The 21,637-nt window shown below is 45.8% G+C and overlaps 1 protein-coding gene across 8 annotated transcripts in view; it reads right to left on the bottom strand.

The window, feature by feature from the left end:
• TTLL10 (tubulin tyrosine ligase like 10) overlaps positions 1-21,637 on the bottom strand; it is a 175,697-nt gene that overhangs the window by 79,724 nt on the left and 74,336 nt on the right. The window contains exon 1 of one of the 8 annotated variants that reach the window (XM_070759215.1): positions 6,181-6,451. The exons of the other annotated variants lie outside the window; for them this stretch is intronic. The gene's annotated coding sequence lies outside the window, so the exon portion shown is untranslated. Of the gene's footprint in view, positions 1-6,180; positions 6,452-21,637 lie in introns of those variants that run through there. 8 annotated transcript variants of the gene reach the window in all.

Consider the following 21,637-nt stretch of genomic DNA (forward strand, 5'->3'; position numbering starts at 1 on the left):
ATCACTTTTCTCAAAAATCTTTTTTTTTTTTTGGATGGGGGGGGGGATGAGTGTCATTCTGTATTTTGATTGGCTTATTTGGATCACTCTTCAGCACCCCACATCTTCCCATATGGGTCCTCTTCTTCACCAATACATTGAGACCCATAAACCTCAGTTAAAATCAGACAGCAGCGTTCCAACATTTAAAGGCAGAGGAGGTCTTCAAACTTGGCAATTTTTAAGACTTGTGGATACTTCAACTCCCAGAATTCTCTATTCTGGCTGGAGAATTCTGGAAGTCCACAAGTCCTAAAAGTTGCCAAGTTTGGGGACCCCCTGATTTAGGGGTTGCAACAAAGCAGAGGGGAAGGGGTGTCAACTTATTCTCCAAAGCACTTGAAGGCAAGGGGGCACAATCTGAGGTGAGTTGGGGGAAAGATCAGAAGCAACGTGAGAAAATGTTATTTGACTGAAAGAGGAGTAGATGCTTGGAACAAACTTCCAGCAGACGTGGTTGGTAAATCCACAGGAACTGAATTTAAACATGCCTGGGATAAACATAGATCCATCCTAAGATAAAATACAGGAAATAGTATAAGGGCAGACTAGATGGACCATGAGGTCTTTTTCTGCCATCAATCTTCTTTGTTTCTATGTTTCTGAGAAGAATGGATGGAAATTGATCAAGGAGGGAGAATTAACCTGGATGGATCGAAAGAGAAATTTCCTAACAGGGAGAACCATGAACCAGTAGAACGGCTTTTGCCTCCGGAAATTGTGGCTGCTCCAACACTGGAGGGACATTTGTCTGGAATGGCATGGGAGGGGGGGTTGGACTGGAAGACCTCTAAGGTGCCTCCCCGACTCTGTTCTCCTATGAAACCGTGCCTAATTCAACTCTGCCGCTGTTGCTTCTCTTACTTCTGCCAACGGGATCCAACTGAGGCTCCCATGCCAAGGGCAAAGGGAACATTAAACCGGCCTTTCCACCTTACAGCTCTCCCGGGCCAAGATTATCAGCCAGGGGAACGCCACGTTCCTAAAGCAGGTACTCCGGGCCATTTCCTGAACCACCAACAGGCTCCTGAGCCATTAGAAACACCCACCTAGTTACCGCTCAAAGGGGTTGCTGGTGGGAAGGCGGAAAAAAAACCTCTTTAAAGCAAAAGTGGCAACCTGGGAAGCCCCTTTTAAAAATGCCCCGGCCTCTATTTATTCCTAAAGTTGGCCCTTCTGCAGAGGCAAAGGGAGGGGGAGGGGAGAGGAAAAGAAAGGAAGGAAGGAAGGAAGGAAGGAAGAAAAGAAGGAAGGAAGGAAGGAAGAGAAAGAAGGAAGGAAGGGAGAGAGAGAAAGAAAGAAAGAAAAGGAAGGGAAAGAAAGAAGGAAGGAAGGAAAAGGAAAAAAGAAAGAAAAAAGAACAAAAGTAAGAGAAAGAAAGAAGGGGGGAAAGGAAGGAAGGATAAGAAAGAAAGAAAGAAAGAAGGAAGGAAGGAAGGAAAAGAAAGGCAGAAAGACAGACAGACAGAAGGAAAGAAAATTAAAAAAAGTTGGAATCCTGTGTCCAGCAAGGCAAGAAAACAGCACAGTTGCCTTTGTTACAGGTAACAAACACTGACAAAGGGGGGGGGGGGGGTTGTTCTTTGCTTTTTTTTAAAAAAAGCAAACAAAGAACTCCCCCCTCCTTTTGCCAGAGTTCTGGAAGCACATAATTCCCAGACATTAGGTACCCACAAAATGCAAATCTACCTGCACTGTTGTCCAGGTGATGAAGTCTTTGTTTGGTTAATCATCACCCCCTTGGGCCAATGCTTGAGCCAGAGGGAAGGAGGCAAAAGGGAAGTGGGGGGAAGACAATGAAAAGACCTAGAAAAGGTGGTAACTTTCTTCCCTTTCCACCCATTCTTTCTTTTTTCCTTCCTTCCTCCCTCCCTCATTCACTTTCTTTCCTCCTCCTTTTTTCTAGTTCCTTCCTTCCTCCTCCCTTATTCCTCCCTCCCTCCCTCCCTCCCCATTCCCTTCTTCCCTCCTCCTTTTTTCTACTTCCTTCCTCCCTCCCTTCCTTTCTTCCCTCCTCCCTTTTTCTACATCTTCCTTTATTCCTTCCTTCCTTCCTCTATCCCTCCCTTTCTTCCTTCCCCCTCCCCTTTTCTCCTTCCTTTTTCTACATCTTCCTTTATTCCTTCCTTCCTTCCTCTATCCCTCCCTTTCTTCCTTCCCCCTCCCCTTTTCTCCTTCCTTCCTCCCTCCCTCCCTCCCCATTCCCTTCTTCCCTCCTCCTTTTTTCTACTTCCTCCCTCCCTCCCTCTCTCCCTTCCTTTCTTCCCTCCTCCCTTTTTCTACTTCCTTTCTTCCTCCTCCCTTATTCCTTCCTCCCTCCCTCTATCCCTCCCTCTCTTTCTTCCTCCTCTCTTTTTCTCCTGCCTTCCCTCCTTCCCCTTTTCCTTCCTCTCACCCTCCCTCACTTTCTTCCCACCTCCCTTTTTCTCCTTCCTTCCTCATCCCTTTTTGCTTCATTCCTCTCTCCCTCTTTTTCTTCCCTCCTCCCTTCTCCCTTCCTTTCTCTCTCCCTCCTTCGTTTCGAGCCCTCTTCTCTGGAGTAGCAGACACACTGCACGTTCCCAGTGGCTTTTACAAAGAGATAAATCCATAATCTTCCAAACTGGGAATGCTGTGCTACTGGTTTCTGATCCAGGTTGCTCCAGGCCTCGAAAGGAATGTGAGGCAAGAGGCTAGGAAAGGGGGTGGTGGTTAAAAAAAACCATTAGAAGCTCGCTTCTAACTTGTTAGTTAACCTGCCGGGCTAATTCTTAATCAATAGCCAAAGAGGCTGAGAAGAACAAAGAATGAGAAAATAAACCTCTTATCTGGAAGCGTCATCAAATAAATAGCTTGGGGAGGAGAAAGGGACAGGTTGGCCTTGTTTGCTCGGGGGTTTTGAAGAGTGGAGGGAGCTAAAAACTCTTTCCTAAAAACTCATGCAATGCTTTAGCGATAGCATCTTTGCCCGTTGAGATTTTTTTAAAAAAAACAAACAAACAGCCTTATTGAGAAAGGAAAGGGGTGGAAATTCCAATGACCCCTTGAAACCTCTCCTTGAGCTATTGAAGAGGTTGAAAACCAAGACTCTTCATCCACAAAATACAGGTGACCACCATCCCTCCCTTAAAAAAAATCATAAAAATCCCGAGTCTTTCCAATAACCCTCAAATTCTTCCCCAAAACTTCTTATTGACCATTTTTGCTGCCGTGTCTACCGTGTGGCTCCATATTTAACCCTGCCAATTTGGCTTGACGGTTGCCATTTTGGTTGCAATTTCTCCCCCCCTCTCCTCTGAAAGAAAGCCTCATTAACAAGGCCCTTCATGAAACAGATTCGGGACTTTGAGAAGCAAAAAGTCCTGAAATCAACGTACGGAGCCATCAGAGGGACTTAATTTGGCCCCTCAAAATTGGGGATTTTGAAGGGCCAAATTGGGGAGCACTTTATCAACAAGGAGACAAAGTGGACAGGTTTTTGACTCACTCTTTAAAAAAAAAATTATGATTCTATTTCAAATTTTCTTCGAATGGCAACTGTTCGCTGCTGGCAAAGTAAGTTTTCCTTTTAAGTTTAAAAAATAAAACAGAGCAAGACTCGGCTTCGGAGTCTTAAAAATGTGCCATTTTCCTCTGTACCTGCTTGGCACAAAACCCGGTTTTGTGCCAAAGGACCTAAACATAAACCTCATAAACAAGGCAAGGATCGGCGTGCCGAAGGTTGCTGCTTTTTTAAAAAAAAGTTTCCCGAAGTTGTCTGTTTGTTTGGGAGAAGTGAACCCGGAGGGCAAATCTAACCTGGGTGAAAACAGATCCCCCCCCCATGTTAAATACAGAAAATACAGGGCGAAATCCATCCAGCAACCTATCCTGCAGAAATTGGCTGACGCGCTTAATTTTACTTCTCATTTTAAGGGTAGGTTGCTCAAACATTTTCAACAAATGAGCAGAGGCAGGACAGAAATATATATACACTGCTCAAAAAAATAAAGAGAACACTCAAATAACCCATCCTAGATCCGAATCAATGAAATATTCCCATTGAATACTTTGTTCTGTACAAAATTGAATGTGCTGACAACAAAATGAAATTGATTGTCCATCAGCGTTGCTTCTTAAGTGGACAGTTTGATTTCACAGAAGTTTGATTTACTTGGAGTTATATTCTGTTGTTTAAGTTTTCCCTTTATTTTTTTAAGCAGTGTATATATTTTAATGAATACATGGAAGTATTTCCTCCTTCCTGGTGGCTTGGGGAAGAGCTTGTGCTGCCCTCAACGGTCCTAAAGACCTCGCAGAAGCCAAGAGGTTTGGATTCAATATTAATTTTATTCCAAATGGCGAGAACATCTGGAAGGGAGAATTAATCGTGTGGACACCATCGAAACGGCTAGATAAAAATTATTCGGGAAAGACATCAAGGTGGAAACGTGCCTGGCACACATTCAAATCTTTAGTGGTACACAAATATCACAATCCAATATTGCATAAATGTGCACAAAGCCCGGGATCACCCAGGGAAAGGATAAATAGGGCGCATAAGGGCACACAAAATCCGTAAGGAGGTACGTAAGCCAGATAGCATTTTCGCTTTGATCAAAGACTGTTCTCTTCGGAGGCCTGGCTGAAATGACTGGTTAAGGGGCATTAAACTTCAAGAGTCTTGTAAATCTTAATTTTTGCCCCTAAAAATACTCTTCTCTTAATCGCTAGCATTTATTTTTCTGCTTAATTTCTCTTCTAATCACCACTATTCCCAAAATCTCTTTGAAAATTCTATCTCTGCATACCCCCAATACACACTTGACAAAACAAAGAAATAAATAAATAAAAGACGGCAGCCTGGGTCTGAATTGCCTTTCTGTAAACTGGAGGAAGTCTGAAACATCTGTTTATTTATGAATTTACTTGGTGTTTTTTTTTAAAAAAGAAAGGTTGTTTTTTTTAAAAAAAAACTCCAAAAGACAAGATTCATGTCCAGGATGCTGTTGGAAACGTCTGGAGCTCAAGAGGGCGATTAAAATTAATTTATTTTAATCTAACTAGGAGGAATTTGGCTCTTGACATTAATTTGAGGCCACTCATACTGGCCTCTGTTAATTCTCCGGCTGAGGGCACATCTGGACTTGTAAACAGCTGCACAATGCAAGCCCATCTTTCTCTACTCCCTTAAAACAAAAACTTTGCTAACTCAAAACTGTGCCGACAATTGTGGCTTCTGTCGGTGGACTCAGCGGCGAGAGGGACAGAAATATTATCAATGATTTGGGAAGCACCTTTTTTTCCTTCTAATTATTTGTCAGCCTGCTTGAGGGCTGCAAAACCCCACCCAAACAGCATATTTCGATTCAAAAAATAACAACCCCTCGCAAGAAGCAAAGCACAGCCTCCCACCCACACAGTGGAACAGACAAACCAAAATGGCTTTCAAAAAAAAAGGAAAGGCCAGTGAGGAAACATTCAATAAACTGCACTAGGGACAGATGGAGGACTCTACGCAAAGAGCAATGTCTCTAAAGTCAGCCCACTGCTTCCTACTTCGTCCCACGCCCAACCCAACGGTCCTTGACCCAAGGCCAAATTTCAGGTGCCGCCAAGAAAACGGCCATGTTGGCTGGCCACGTTCCTCCCGAGCGGAAAGACCTCGAAACCCCACTTGATGATGGGGTGAAGGTCTGGAGGCTTCAGACCTGCTCCTATCGAGGTCTCCTTCTCAGAAGCCAACCAGATCAGGCAAGAGAGTCAGGTTGAAGCGAGAACAGGAAGGAAGAGCCTCCATTACATTCCCGCTGAGCAGGAGTGGCAAAGGCTTCAAGAGAGAAAGAAAGGGGAAGAAGACCAGCTCAAAATGGCCCCTTCTGGGCTGCCACAACCCTGGGGAAAAAGGGTTCAATCCTGGCTTCGGTTCCACCCAAAATCTCTCCCCTTTCTCCATCATCTCCATAATTCTGACCCACAGCTTGGAGAGTCCCCCAGGACCACCCCAAGATCAATGGGAAGGATTGCCCCCATTAATTACTCTCCCCCACCCAATAACCTGGGATCGGAGCCAAAGGGAGTTTCTATGGAAAAGACCGAACCGAACAGGCAAAAATGGGAAAGCCACAATCTGAGAAAAAAAAGAAAAGAAAAGGCATTTCGAATCCAACAACTATTACAAACCAGGGCCTCTCTCGCTCGCTCGCTTTCCTTGTCACCTCCTTGTCCCCCCACGGATGGCTTTCACCCGCTCGGTTGCCCCCCAAAACTCACCCGCGATCGACAAACCTGCCTCCTTTGTGGAGATCGGAGAGGCTTACCTTTTCTCCCATTGGCTGCCTCAGATTGGATTACCTGTTTCTATGCCTCTACCTGCCCCGACTGGTTTGGCTAGTTGTAAGGTTGAATGTTTGAATTCATGAAATTTCAGCTCACCCCCTCACCCACCCGGCCTCCCATCTCTTAAGTAGACAAAACCTGATCCGCTTCTAGAGAACTTCCTCCAGTTTTAACCTGGGGGACGAAAAAGAGCCAAAGAAGAAGAAGAAGAAGGAAGGAAGAAGGAAGAAGGAAGAAGAGAGGAGAAAAGAGGGAGGAGGAGAAAAAGGAGAACAAGTAAACACACCTAGATGAGATACGTATGTACCAGCCAACCGCAACACCACTTAAGCTCCCATTTTATGCTGATCCGACATACGACGGCAGACTTCTTGCAGGAAAGACGCTAAGGCAGCACCGCCACTGAAATAATTTGGGTGTCAGGCAACAGGAAAACCTTTTCCCACCCAAGGTTGAGAAAGCCAATAAATACATGAGCCAAGCGAGTCGAAGCAGGCCTCTGGGCGAGCGACCTTCAGGCTTTTGAAGCTTTCCACTTTGCGACGCTGCCGAGGTGGGAGGGTTTTTTCGTGGGCGAAAGCGTTGGGGAGGACACGGCAGCGGAGGCGGCGTGGCAGGGCAGCCGGGCCTTCAACCGAGCCCACAAGATGGTGGAAAGAGCTCGGTGGACTTGAAACGACGGACCAGGAAAGAAAACCAAATCCTTAAAAATAAAAATTAAATAATTTTTTAAAATAAATAAATAAAAATAATAAGCAAAGAGAAGCGCGGCGTTGTGGGGCGCTGGTCGGAGCCTGGCGTGTCTTGCTTGTTTAAGCTGGAATAGAAGAAAGACAGAGAAAGTCTAACAGCTCCACTTACATGTAGCTCCTCGACCCCTCCCTGGGCAGGTGGATTTTCCGCGCCCGACCAATCTCGTTGCCTCTAGCCATAAACAGGTGTGTCCTGCCATCTTGGGATTGGAGTGGGGTGGGGGAAGGGCCTGATATGATCTAACGGCGGACCCTACGGTGGCTTTGTAACCTGCCCACCACAAAGGGGGCTCTGTTCCAACCCTGGGAGGGAGGAGGGGGGCAAAGAAAGAAAGAAAGAAATTTATCCCGGCTCGAAATGGGTGATGTTTGTGCCCACAAATCCCATGTGAGTCACAAGTGCAATTCCCTTTTATTTGCTTTTTTAAAAAAAACAGGTTAAATGATGTTTTTTTCCTCCTTCCCTCCAAATTTGCAACCTGGGTGCAACCTTTGGGCAAAGCCACATTTTTGGGTGGGGGGGGTGGGGGTGGGAATCAAATTCTCATCCCAGCCAGCAACGGGGCTTGTTGCAAACTAGGAGCTGAGTCGAAAAACAGGGCCATTCATTCAGTGGCGGGTGGGTGCTGCACCCACTGTTCCCTTAAGACATTTTCCTGGCCAATTCCCATTTCGAAGAATGCAGCCCTCACCGTACCATTTTAATGGCAAATTGTCGGCTTTTACAAAGCAAAGCATCGGCTTGGGCCTCCGTGGCTACAATAGGCTACGGATGCCTCGGCTTCATAGGATTTTGAGCAGGGGTGGAACCCAGCAGGTTCTGGAGAACCGGTAGTGCAAATTTTGAGTAGTTCAAATGGGCAGAATAGTTTGGAGAACTGGCCCCCGAGTGGAGAGAGAATGGGGAGTTTGCAGTATCCTTCCCCTGCCACGTCCCATCAAGCCCCACCACACGCACCAAGCCACGCCTACAGAACCGTTAGTTTAAAAGTTGGATTTCATCACTGATTTTGAGGCAGTTGCGCCAAACTTTTCCCCCAAGTTGAAGGAAGGGTCCATTCGACTTATGCCCTGGAGAGCTATTCAGGGGCTGCTAAGACGTAAAGAGAGAGAGAGACAGAGAGAGAGAGAGAGAAAGAGAAAAAAAGAGAGGAAGAGAGAGAAAGAGAGAGGAAAAGAAAGAGAGGAAGAGAAAGAGAGGGAGAGAAAAAGAGAGAGGAAGAGAGAGAGGAAAAAAGAGAGAAAGAGGAAGAAAAAGAGAGAAAGAAAGAGAGAGAAAAAGAGTGAGAGAGAAAGAGAGAGGAAGAAAGAGAGAGGGGGGGAGAGAGAGGAAGAGAGAGATGCTGAAATATTTGTGGGACCACACTGACAGAGCCCAATAAATAATTTTGGGGGCCTGGGCAGGGCCAGAATATAAACAATGAGGATTTCTTGGGGAGAAGGAGGTCAGAAAAGGCAAGATGGCTGCTGGAGCTCAACAATCAAAAGGATCATGGGAGGCGTAAGGGTTCTGCACCACCAAATCCTGCTATTTGTGTGGGTTATTTTTAACATACACCATGTACGCACTGGTGCGGTGGACATCGGTATTTCAAACACAGGAGGCAGGTGGCGGAACGGATGCGGCAGGAGACCCATTTGGGCTGCCCTAACCCAACTTGGAAAAAGAACCAGGTTTACAACCGCAACACAAATCAAAGCTGGGCTCGGAGAGGTAACCAATTCTTCCCTGCACGAGTTTCCGCTCTGGATTTGCCTCCTGTTTGACCCTCCTTTGCCAAGAGACTGTCACCTCTCGGTCATTATACCCTCCAATATCACAGGTAGTCCTCCACTTACGACAGTTCGTTTAACAACCATTCCAAGTTACGACAGCACTGAAAAAAGGGACCGATGACCGTTTTCTACACTCACAACCCTGGCAAGAAAGTCCCCCTAGCCCCGGGATCGAAATTCAGGAGGGTTGGCAACTGACTCATATTTATGACGGTCGGGGGGTCCCGTGATCCCCTTTTGCGACCTTCGGCAAATGAAGTCAATGGGGAAACCGGATTCGCTTAACAACTGGGTTACTGACTTAACAACTGCAGTGATTCACTTTTGTAATTGTGGCAAGAAAGGTCACAAACATGGGACAAAAATCACTTAACAACCGTCTTGCTTAGCATCATAAATTTTGGCTCTCCATTGTGGTCGTTAAGTTGAGGACGACCTGTATTCCGTTGTTGTTCCTAGTGCAGACGCTCGCGGGCAGGCAGTTATTAGGGGAGGCTGCATGGTATGAAATGGTGTTCTGGTTCTACTGCCTGGAAACCAAGCCCCACTTTAAAAATAAACCATGCAGAGGTCTAGCGGGGGTCCCCAAGGTACAGGCAAGCTTATGCAATAAACAGGTATATATTCTGCTTTCTTTTTGCTGATATTTTAATAGAAGAAAGGGATTGTAGTTGGATCTGATTAGATTATAGATTATTATTAGAGTTGGAAGGGACCTTGAAGGTCATCTAGTCCAACCCTCCTGCTCTAGCCTTTCGGACAAAGGGCAGTCCAATTTCTTCTTGAAGGTCTCACGTGTTAGAGCTCTCCACAACCTCCGCAGGCAACTTCTGTTCCACTGGTTGACGGTTCTCCCTGTCAGAAAAATCCTCCTTATTTCCCGGTTGAATCTCTCCTTGGCCAGTTTCCATCCATTAGTCCTTGTCTGGCCTTCGGGTCCCTTGGAAAACAGCCTGACCCCCCTCCTCTCTGTGTGTGGCTGCCCCTCAAATAGTGGAACCCTGCTATTGTGTCTCCCCTGGTCCTTCTCTTCCCTAGACCAGCCATGCCCAGTTCCTGCAACCGTTCATCGTATAATATTTTAGCCTCCAATCCCCTCATCATCCTGGTTCCTCTTCTCCGCACTCTTTCTAGAGTCTCAAACATCTTTTTTATAGCTTGGTGACCAAAACTGGATGCAGTACTCTAGGTGTAATCTAACTAAGGCTTTATTAGCCCTAGTCCTAGATTGTACCCCTCTATTAATTGGCTTTTTTGGCTGCCACTGTACACTGCTGGCTCATATTTACTTGGTTATCCACCAAAACCCCAAGATCCCTCCCGCAGTCGCTGCTATTGATTGTGGTTTCACCCAGTGAAACCATACTCTGTAGTGGGTCGCATTCTACAGACTGAGTGATCTAATTTTGTAGAAATTAGGTTTCGGGAATAATTGGGCATAGTGTGAAGAGACATTAAAGTCACAGAGCGATGCAGGAAGATGGAATGACAAAGCGTCTCCAGCCATTAGAAATTAGAAAGGGATATGCACAAGTGCCTAGTGTCCCTGTCCTAATGTCTTTTTATCTTTTCTATCTCTACTTTATACCTATATTATGTTAAACACACTGCAATACAATGCTATATTTGCATGACAAATGAAATAACATAAAATAAATTGTGATCTCAAGACTGCACTGATAAGCATCTCCGGAGAAAATTTAAAAGCTTTGACAGTCCTTTTTGTGGGACTCACAATCCCCCCCCAACATTGCAAACCAATGAGTCTGTGGGACCCCTCTATTGCCACCTCTTTTCACAGAATTCCCTTGTATTTGTCATGGGACGCCTACAAGACTTGGCGAAACGGACTGAAGTCTCAACCCTCTCCACCAACCCCGGCGAATGAAAGATTATTGTGAAAATAAATCAGAAGGGTTCACTTAAATTACAGTAGTCTTTTTAGAAAAGGGAGGGAAGGAGGGAAGGAGAGAGAGAGATGGTGAGGAGCCTCATATTTTTATTTTATTGTCACGCCTATACAAATTCAGGTCTACAACGCAGATTCAGCAATACAACATGGACTTATATTTTCAATAAATCCAACCCCCACGACAGAGCTGCGGCTTTGTTTTTTTAAGACTTGTTTTTCTGAAAACAGGGTCCCCAGCTTTGCTCACAAGGTGTCGCTTAATGAAATGACCAATTATCATGGTAATTAGATCCAAGCATCTGAAGGAAAAAAAAATCCCCAAAGGATGTAACCCAGGAAGAGGTAAACCCCAGTTGCCACCACCGCCACCGAAACCCACAACCCTTTACTTGCTGGTTTTCTCTCTGGCAGAAGAGGGAGGGACCGAATACTGAGAGCAAGTTAGAAAGTCAAGTCGCTAGACCTCAAAGCTCTGAGTCGTGGCTGGTGAAATTAAATGAAAAATTGTCAGAAAATTCAGATCTAGGGTACAGCCTTGTTGCATATTATTATTATTATTATTATTATTATTATTATTATTATTAATTTTATTTATTTATTTATTATTTGGATTTGTATGCCGCCCCTCTCCGAAAACTCGGGGCGGATCACAACAATAAAAACAATATTATAGCAAAACAAATCTAATATTAAAAGAAGCATATAAAGATCTAGGGTACAGCCTTGTTGCATATTATTATTATTATTATTATTATTATTATTATTTAGATTTGTATGCCGTCCCCCTCCGAAGACTTGGGGCGGATCACAACAATAAAAACAATATTATAGCAAAACAAATCTAATATTAAAAGAAGCATATAAAACCCTATCATATATTTAAAAACCAAACAGCACATTCATACCAAACATGAAACAAAATATAAAGAAGCCTGGGGGAAAGGTGTTTCAACTCCTCCATGCCTGGAGGTATAAGTGAGTCTTGAGTAATTTACAAAAGACAAGGAGGGTGGGGCAGTTCTAATCTCCAGGGGAAGTTGATTCCAGAGGGCCGGGGCCACCACAGAGAAGGCTCTTCCCCCGGGGCCCGCCAAACGACATTGTTTAGTCGACGGGACCTGGAGAAGGCCAACTCTGTGGGACCTTATCGGCTGCTGGGATTCGTGCGGTAATAGGCGGTTCCAGAGGTACTCTGGTCCAATGCCATGTAGGGCTTTAAAAGTAATAACCAACACTTTGAATTGTGACCAGAAACTGATCGGCAGCCAATGCAGACCACAGAGTTTTGTAGAAACATGGGCGAATCTGCGAAGTCCCACGATGGCTCTCGCGGCTGCGTTCTGCACGATCTGAAGTTTCTGAACACTTTTCAAAGGTAGCCCCATGTAGAGAGCGTTGCAGTAATCGAACCTCGAGGTGATGAGGGCATGAGTGACTGTGAGCAGTGACTCCCTGTCCAGATAGGGCCACAACTGGTGCACCAGGCGAACCTGGGCAAACGCCCCCCTCGCCACAGCCAAAAGATGATGTTCCAATGTCAGCTGTGGATCGAGGAGGACGCCCAAGTTGCGAACCCTCTCTGAGGGGGTCAATAGTTTCCCCCCCCCCCCGGGTAATATGCCTCTAAACCCAACTGTAAGACTTGTGGCCTTCAACTCCAAGCATGGAGAATTGAATTGGCTGGAGAATGCTGGGAGTTGAAGTCCACAAGTCTTAAAGCTGCCAATTTTGAAGACCTCCAGTTGGATAATTTTCCTATGTGATCCTAGTGTGCAAATCATTCATTAATTCACTACAGCTGCTTAATATCCTATGCTCCTCAGATGCTGCACTCATAGAATAGAGTAGAGTAGAGTACAATACAGTACAGTAGAGCAGTGGTCCCCAACGTTTTTTCCACCAGGGACCAGTTTCAGCAAGACAATTTTTCTATGGCCCAGTGGGGGCGTAAAGGGGCGTGGTTGGGGGCGGGATTAAGCATGGGGGTGCTGGTCCTCCTCGCCCCTCTTTCCCGCCATCGTCCTGTGGCTGGCAGAACCTGCCTCCCAAGCCCTCTTGCCCAGCAGGAGCTAAGCGCTGGAGAGAGGCTGGCCTTCCTGCCTCCCCCCAGCCAAAAATGCAAAAGCACCCCGCGGCAGAAGCCAAAAGAGGCTTGAGCCTCTCGGTCCTTCCTGCCCCTCTGTCCCATCCATCGTCCTGTGGCCAGCAGAACCTGCCTCCCGAGGCCTCTTGCCCGGCGGGAGGCGAAGCGCTGGAGGGAGGGGGTGGCGGCATGAGGGCCGGCAGCTGCTGACTCCACGGACCGGTGCAACATGCCCCACGGCCCGGTACTGGTCCGCGGCCCGGTGGTTGGGGACCCCTGCAGTAGAGGAAAGAAGAATAAGTAGAGTAGAGTAGAGTAGAGTAGAGTAGATAGTATAGTATAGGATAGGATAGGATAGCATAGGATAGGATAAAATAGGATAGGATTCTTTTTTGGCCATGTGATTGGACCCACAAGGAATTTGTCTTGGTGCACATGCTGTACAAAAAGGATATATAAGTTTGTCAAGAATCATAAGGTACAGTCTGGCCTTCATATAAACTCACTGTCAATCTGCTTATGATGATATAAAGATAGGCCCATGGGGGTTTTCAAGAACAGATGAGTAACATATTAAGCAGCCCATCACATAGAACATAGAATAATAGAATTGGAAGGGACCTTGGAGGTCTTTTAATCCAGTCCCCTGCTCAAGCAAGAGTTATTAGATAATTTCAGACAAATGGTTGTCCACTATCTTTTTGAAAGTCTCCAGCGATGGAGTACTCCCAACTTCTAGAGGCAAATAGTGATGGGCGAACCCAACGGTGTTCTGATTCGGCAACTTCAGCTGAATTTTACACAAAATTCGGCCGAACCCGAACCGAACCCGAACGGGGAATCCCTCCCATGAAGAGATTCCGAAAGCGGAGCTTTGACGTCACCGGCAGGTTGCTAAGGACGCCAAGGTGATCACTTCCTGGATTCCATGGACACCACAGCGGCGCTGCAAGCAAAGGGCGGTCCTTTCACGTAAAAAACAAACTCCCAACCCCTCCAGCCGGCGCAGAAGGATACCATGTTCGATGGTATCGAAAGCTGCTGAGAGGTCAAGAAGTACGGTACTGTTTGTGATGCTCCGAATGAAAACACACCAATCCATCTGAAGAAATTCTGGAAGTCTTTCCAGCCCCTACGGCAGAGAGATACCAAGTTTTTAATCTCAACCATCTCTGCTTTTTCCTGATGGGCCTTTCTGCTTTGGCCTTTTCTTCCTGGCAACGAGATGCTTTGAACCACGAGAGAGCCTCGGGGGTCCTTGTGATGCCTAGGGCAGCAAAATGCCTGGCTTTGTTGAAGGACAAATGATGTCCGGTCATGCTGACCTCGGAAGAGATGACAGGGCAGTCTGACTCACGTCAATAAATAAATAAATAAATAAATCCAAACACGGCTCTTTATTTATTTATTTTCTTCTTCATGGGTTTGATTTACTCTGAAGAGTTGGCACCCACAGATCCAGGAACTGATTTTGGGGGGAGATCAATTGTGGATCAGGGCTGGAGAGAGGCGGGGATGAGCTAGCATGGGAAAACAGAGTGATAAATGCCTGGAATCCCCTGCTTGATTCTGTGGTTTCTTCCCCAAACCCCAAAAACTTCAACCTTAAACTGTCTACTGTCAACCTCACCCCATTCCTAAGAGGTCTGTAAAGGGGCGTGCATACCCGCACCAGCATGCCTACCGTCCTTGTCTTAGAAACCTAGAAACCTAGAGGATCGACGGCAGAAAAAGACCTCGTGGTCCATCTAGTCTGCCCTTATACTGATTCCTATATTTTATCTTAGGATGGATATATGTTTATTCCAGGCATGTTTAAAATTCATTTCCTGTGGATTGACCAACTATGTCTGCTGGAAGTTTGTTCCAAGCATCTACTACTCTTTTGGTCAAATAATATTTTCTCATGTTGCTGTTGATCTTTCCCCCAACTCACCTCAGAATGTGCCCCCTTGTTCTTGTGTTCACTTTCCTATTAAAAACACTTCCCTCCTGAACCTTATTTAACCCTTTAACATATTTAAATGTTTCGATCGACCTTTAACATATTTAAATGTTTCGACCCTTTCCCTTCTGTCCTCCAGACTATACAGATTGAGTTCATGAAATCTTTCCTGATACGTTTTATGCTTAAGACCTTCCACCATTTTTGTAGCCCGTTGTTGGACCCGTTCAATTTGATCAATATCTTTTTGTAGGTGAGGTCTCTAGAACTGATCACAGTATTCCAGATATGGTCTCACCAGCACTCTATACAGCAGGATCACAATCTCCCTCTTCCTGCTTGTTATATCTCTAGCTATGCAGCCAAGCATTCTACTTGCTTTCCCTACTGCCTGGCCGCACTGTTCACCCATTTTGAGACTTTCAGAAATCACTACCCCTAAATCCTTCTCCCCTGAAATTTTTGCTAACATAGAATTGCCAATACCATACTCAGATTGAGGATTCCTTTTCCCCAAGTGCATTATTTTCATCTGGAAACATTAAACTGCAGTTTCCATTGCTTTGACCACTTATTTATTAAAGCTAAATCATTTGCCATATTACAGATGCCTCCAGGAATATCAACCCTATTGCTGTCCTATCGTCCTCATTTATCTGTACTTACTTTGCTTATGTTTAAGTTTATACCTATGCCTGCTATCTTGTACATGTTTGGCAAACAGACAAACAAATAAATAAAAGTTGAAAGCTGGGAGGGGGGATTTGAGAAGGTTTGCACCTTGCAAGAAGCCACTGGAGCAAAGCGCATTGGCCCAGAACGACCGGCTCCCCTTTTCTAAAAGGGCAAAAATGAGTTACTCTTGGTTTCCAGGAATTATTGCTTGTGTCACTGGGGCGTTAAGCTTCAGGAAAGCTTCAGGAGTGTTTTATAGGGGCAAAGTGCGGCCCCACGCCCCTCCTGCCCTTGGAGGGCAAGAACTCAGAGCTGCTGTCGATGTTTATCCATGTCTTAGCCAGGTGGTTAAACAACTTGGGTGGAAGGAGAGAGCAGGAGACAGCCAGACAGTACTTGAAAAATGTTCAAGGAGTATATACATCAACTCCTGAGATTTCACCCTGCCCGAAAACTGAACAGTTAAATTGTTCGATTGCTTCCCCCGCATTTTTGTTTTCCTTTCAAGCAACGTGGGACACTGGTCCTCATTGTGGCTAGAAGAGGCAGGTCTGCCGAAAGGGGAAAATTGGTTTGTCTAGTTCCCTCAGGCCTGGTTTCTGGGCAACTAATGGCATGTAGCAACAATAAAAAATACATACATACAAACAGAAAAAAATACTCAACACACACACTGTTGGATGGAAGGGAAGGGAGGAGGAGAGGAAGGGAAAGGCAAGGAAAAATAGAGAGAAAGGAAGAAAGGAAAAAGAAAGGAAAGGAAAGGAAAAAGACAAAGAAAGGAAAGGAGAAATAGAGAGAAAGGAAGAAAGGAAAAACAAAGGAAAGGAAAGGAAAGGAAGAAGAGGAAGAAAGGAAAGGAGAAATAGAGAGAAAGGAAGAAAGGAAGAAAGGAAAGACAAAAATGAAAGGAAAGGAAGAAGAGGAAGAAAGGAAAGGAGAAAGAGAGAAAGGAAGAAAGGAAAAATGGAAAGGAAAGGAAAGGAAAGGAGGAAGATGGAAAGGGAAGGAAAAGCCCAGGCAGTTCCTGTAAAGTGCTCCATCAATTCCCTGGGCTCCATCCAAGCCTCTCCACACCTTTTCCCTTGGCCACACCTGTCTGGCCGCCCTTTCCCCCACTCAAGGTGAACAAGCTGCAGTAGCTTCTGCTTTGACTCAGCTCCTTGGCACCTACTGCCCGCCATGTCTCTCCCCCCCCCCTGCCCAAAACCTGCAAGGCAGCGGTGCCAAGAGCAGACTTCGCTCCTGGAGGCCTAGTGGCCTTTGTTCCTCCCCCGGAGGCTGTACCTGCGAGCAGGTGTTGCCTGGCTTAGAACATCCCACCTCCTCCTCTTTATTTCATCCTCTTCCTTCTTGGCCAGATCAGCTCCATTTCTGACCCACAAAAGATGGGGAGAGATTAGCAGCAAAGAAAGATAGGGGCATGGAAGGGGAGAGAGAGAGAAAGAAAGAGAGAGGGGAAAACAGGGGGAGAGGGAGAGAAAGGCAGAAAGGGTGGGGGAGAGTAGGAGGGGGAGGAAAGGGTGAAGGAGAGAGAGAGGGAGGAGGCGAGAGTGGGAGAGAGGTTGTGGGTGAAGGAGAGGTAGGGAGAGAAAGAAAGAGATGGAAGGAGAGAGGAGGAAAAGGAGAGAGGGGGAGGGAGGAGGGGAAAAGAGAGGAGGAAAAAGAGAGGGGGGAGGGAGGAGGGGAAAAGAGAGGGAGGGAGACAAGGAGGATAGGGTGAAGGAAAGAGAAACAAAAAGGGGGAAGAGGAGAGAGGGAGGGAGGAGGAAAGAGAGGAAAGAGAGGGAGAAAGAGAGAGATGGAGGGAGAGAGGAGATAAAGAGGAGGGGAGGAGAAAAAGAGGAGGAAGAGAGGGGGAAGAGAGGGAGAGAAGGAGAGGGTGAAAGAGAGAGAGAGAGAGACAGAAAGGGGGAAGGGAAGAGAGGGAGGGAAGAGGCGAGAGAGGGAGAGAGGTTGGAAGGAGAGAGGGAGAGAGGGAGAAAGAGAGAGAGGGAGGGGGGAGGTGAGAGAGGGAGGGAGGTTGGAAGGGGGAAGGAGAGAGAGAGAAAGAGAGAAAGGGCAAGAGAAAGGGAGGGAGAGGGAGAGAGAGAGAGAGGGAGGGACGAGGAGAAAAAGAGAGGAAGGGGAGAGAGAGAGAGAGAGAGCCTTCATGGAAATTTAGCCCAGGCCAAACACCTTTTTCGAACCCGTTCCCCAAACTGTGCCAACAGGAGAGTCCACGCCTATGTGGAGATGGCCCCACCCAATTAGCACAGCCTGCTAAAACCAACTGAAATTCAAATCTTTTCAACAAAGGCCTTGACTGAACTTTTTAACGGACGTTGCTGGCTCTATAAAAGAATCAAGTTGGGGATCACTGGGTCCAAAAGACTGCTTTCCCAAAAAGAAGCTGTGCAAATACACACACACACCGTCTTCTCTGCACTGCTCTCTTCCGCCTACGTGGGGGGGAAACGGCAGTCAGACTACAGAGCCCATCGCCCTGGGCCAGGGCACTGGGAGTGGATAGCTCAGCGAGGGGCTTCGCCGCAGATCGGAGATGAAGGTGGCTGCCCACCAAGTTGATTTGAAGAGTGAACCAGACCGGAGACAATGGAATTAGAAAACCAGTAAATAATTTTTAAAAATAAAATAAAAAGTAGGAATCTCCGCGGCAGGGGCTGAATGCCTTCTGGGGATCTAGTGGTAGCTTCTGCGCATCCCCAAAAGCACCTTAGTGGCCTCCAGCAGCTGGGCTGCAGAGTCTTTGAAGCTTTGGGTCGGGCAGGAGAACCTCAAAAGCATCTGCAAAATTCCCCAGCGTGTTTGGCTGCCCAGTTACACGTTTTATTATTTATTTATTAATTTATCAGATTTGTATGCCACCCCTCTCCGTAGACTCGGGGCGGCTAACAACAATAATAAGACAATGTAAACAAATCTAATATTTAAGTTAATTTAAAAAACCCAATTTAAGAAACCAATCATACATACAGACATACCACGCATAAATTTTATAAGCCTAGGGAGAAGGGAAAGTCTCAATTCCCCCATGCCTGACGACAGAGGTGGGTTTTAAGGAGCTTACAAAAGGCAAGGAGGGTGGGGGAAACTCTGATATCTGGGGGAGAGTTGGTTCCAAAGGGTCGGGGCCGCCACAGAGAAGGCTCTTCCCCTGGGTCCTGCCAAACGACATTGTTTAGTTGATGGGACCCGGAGAAGGCCAACTCTGTGAGACCTAACTGGTCGCTGGGATTCATGCGGCAAAAGGCGGTCCCGGAGATATTCTGGTCCGATGCCATGAAGGGCTTTGTAGGTCATAACCCCAACACTTTGAATTGTGACCGGAAACTGATCGGCAACCAATGCAGACTGCGGAGTATTGGTGTGACATGGGCATATTTAGAAAAGCCCATGATAGTTCTCGCAGCTGCATTCTGCACGATCTGAAGTTTCCGAACACTTTTCAAAGGTTTTGGGGGGGGGACAAGAAGAAAGGGACGAGGGGTGAGTACTGCTATGGCGTGACTCTGCAAAATCATAAAAAGAAACCCTTCCCTTCCTGTTATCCTCACGCCAGGCCGAGTAAGCGAAGGAAGCAGGAAGCCAATAGTTGTCCCACCGGTTGGGCTGCCTGGAAAGTCTTCCGAGGTCCCAGCTCCAGGCGGGCTGGAATGACTCAAGCGGGAGGCCTTCGGGGCCTCGTGTGGCAAACTCCATCTTCCCCCTCTTTGGCTTTCTGGAGCGGGTCTTTCCAAACAGTGACGTAGCCTTTTTTGAAAAAGAGAATGTAGAAACGCTCCGAGGGGGCTTCTTTTTTTAACAAGGGCGGTCCTTGGCTTACAACGGTTCGTTTAGCGACCCGTTCAAAGTTACAATCGCATCGAGGTGACATTAAAGAAACTAAGATGAAATATGTTTGGATAGGATAGATTTCAGATCACAAAAACGACTTTAATCTTTGTTCAGTTATGGAAAATGAGCTATACTAATTTGATTAGGAAGGAATTGTTTATATAAATTGTAATTAGCTTTGATATTTTACTTTTTTACTATGAATACAATGTACTAGTAACAATTAATAATAGAACAGTATAGTAGAATGATTCCGAAAGTAATTAAGCCAACGATATGACGTACTGCAAAGACATAGAAAGACATAAGCCAAAATAATTAAGAGAGAACAAGGTTATCTCTCTTGTTTTTAATGTAAATTTCTCTTCTTTTTCTTTCTTACTTACTTTCTTTCTTTTTTCCTTCCTTCCTTCCTTCCTTTCCTTCCTTCCTTCCTTCCCCTCCCCCCTGTATTTGTTTTATCTGTGTATAACTTCCTTTTGTTTTCTTGAATGTAATATAATGTAGAGTGGTAAGTCAATTTATTTTTTGTTCAATAATATATATATATATATATATATAAACAAAGTTACAAACACCATGGGAGGAATACAGGCATGTAGATAAAATTCAGACCTTGGGCAGTTGAACTCACGTTTACGACGGTAGCGAGTGTCACACGATTTCCCCCCTTTTCCAACCAGCTGACAAGCAAAGTCGACAGGGAAACCAGATTCCCTTAACAACCGTATTACTCATTTTAACAACTGCTGACGGTGGTTAAGAAAAGTTGTAAAACGGGATAAAACTCACTTAACAACTGTCTTACTTAGCAACATAAATTTTGGGCACAACTGTAGTTGTTAAGTTAAGGACCCCATTTAGAGGAGGGAAGTTGTCCGAGGAACGAGATGGGATGAGCAATTCAGGGCAGGGGAAAGACATGGATGGGTAAAGGAGAACTTCGGAACCCCCTGCCACAAGACTGAATACCGAGTCGCGAAATGGGAGGAGACAAATATTGCGGTGAATTCAGAATTTCGCCCTTTGGTCAAGCAAAGAAACTTATTGTATCTTGACGTCACCTTCTAAGGAGAAAGAGTTGCGATGTTCCTGGGAAGGCAGCGGTGGAAATCTGGATGATTTTGGCTGCTCTATGAAAAAGATACGTAAGTTTGGAGGGACATGTTGGACTTGGAAAAGAGACCACTAGGAAATGCCCTGCAGACGTAGGCTAAGTTGGAAAGTGAAAAACTTGGAATGGGGTACAACCAAGCTTTGGCTCTTCCCGTGATAGATTTTGGGGTGTTTTGCACGGTTTCTGTTATCCAGTTCCTGTTATCAAGATATTTATATTTTTTAGGAACTCTTATGAGGGATTGAGATGAACTTTAGGCAAGTGGCCACCGATCCTAACTGAATTCCCTAATTTGAAGCTGAAACTCACAGCTTTTCAATCCTTTGGCTCGTCCCTGAAAAACGCAGCCCTTTGGACTTGCGACATTTGGTTCCTTACCCCAGCGAACAAATAAAAGATTAATTTTTTTTGATCCACACCCTGTCCTTTCTTTCTGGCCCTCTCTCCTCCTTTTATTCAAGGATCATACTTCCTGAAGATTTGCAAGAAGAAGAAAAAAAAGGGGAGGGGAGTGCCGATTTCCCAACCAACCGCCTATTGTATCTAGAAAGGAAGAAGTTTTAATGGCAAAGCTTATTTAGGGGAAAGTTTTATTTGAGCCCAGGCAGAAGGGAAGGGCCAAGCTAATGCTCCTGTCCCTGGTTGTGATTTCCCTGTTTAACACCCCCCTCCCCGGGGAAATAAAGCTAAAATCCAACTTTTTTTTTTACATCAGAGATCAACAGTCAGAAAGGAAGCAAGGAGCTTCAGGGAACCAGGAACTAAAAGGAGTAGAAAATGCTTGTATCCAAGTTCACAGACTGTGGAAATTTCACACTGGACCACAAGCATCTTGCAGTGTGTGCCTCTCCAATTCTTCTTCCATACTTTGGGTCCTTGGCATCCAAATGAGATGCAAAAGTTTCCACAGTCTGTGTTGATTTGGGGAGCCATGTCATCTGCTGGTGTTGGTCCAGTGTGCTTCATTAAGTCCAGAGTCAACACAGCCATCTATCGGGAGACTTTGGAGCACTCCATGCTTCCATCCACATGTGAGCTTTATGGGGATGCTGGTTTAAATTTTTCAGCAGGACCTGGCACTTGCCCACACTGCCCAAAGCACCAAAACCTGCTTCAATGACTGTGGCATTACTGTCCTTGATTGGGCAGCAAACGTCCCTGACCTGAACCCCATAGAGAATCTATGGGGCATTAGAAACATAGA

This window comes from Erythrolamprus reginae, chromosome 8 (genome assembly GCF_031021105.1).
Source record: "Erythrolamprus reginae isolate rEryReg1 chromosome 8, rEryReg1.hap1, whole genome shotgun sequence".
NCBI classification, from domain to species: Eukaryota; Metazoa; Chordata; class Lepidosauria; order Squamata; family Dipsadidae; genus Erythrolamprus; species Erythrolamprus reginae.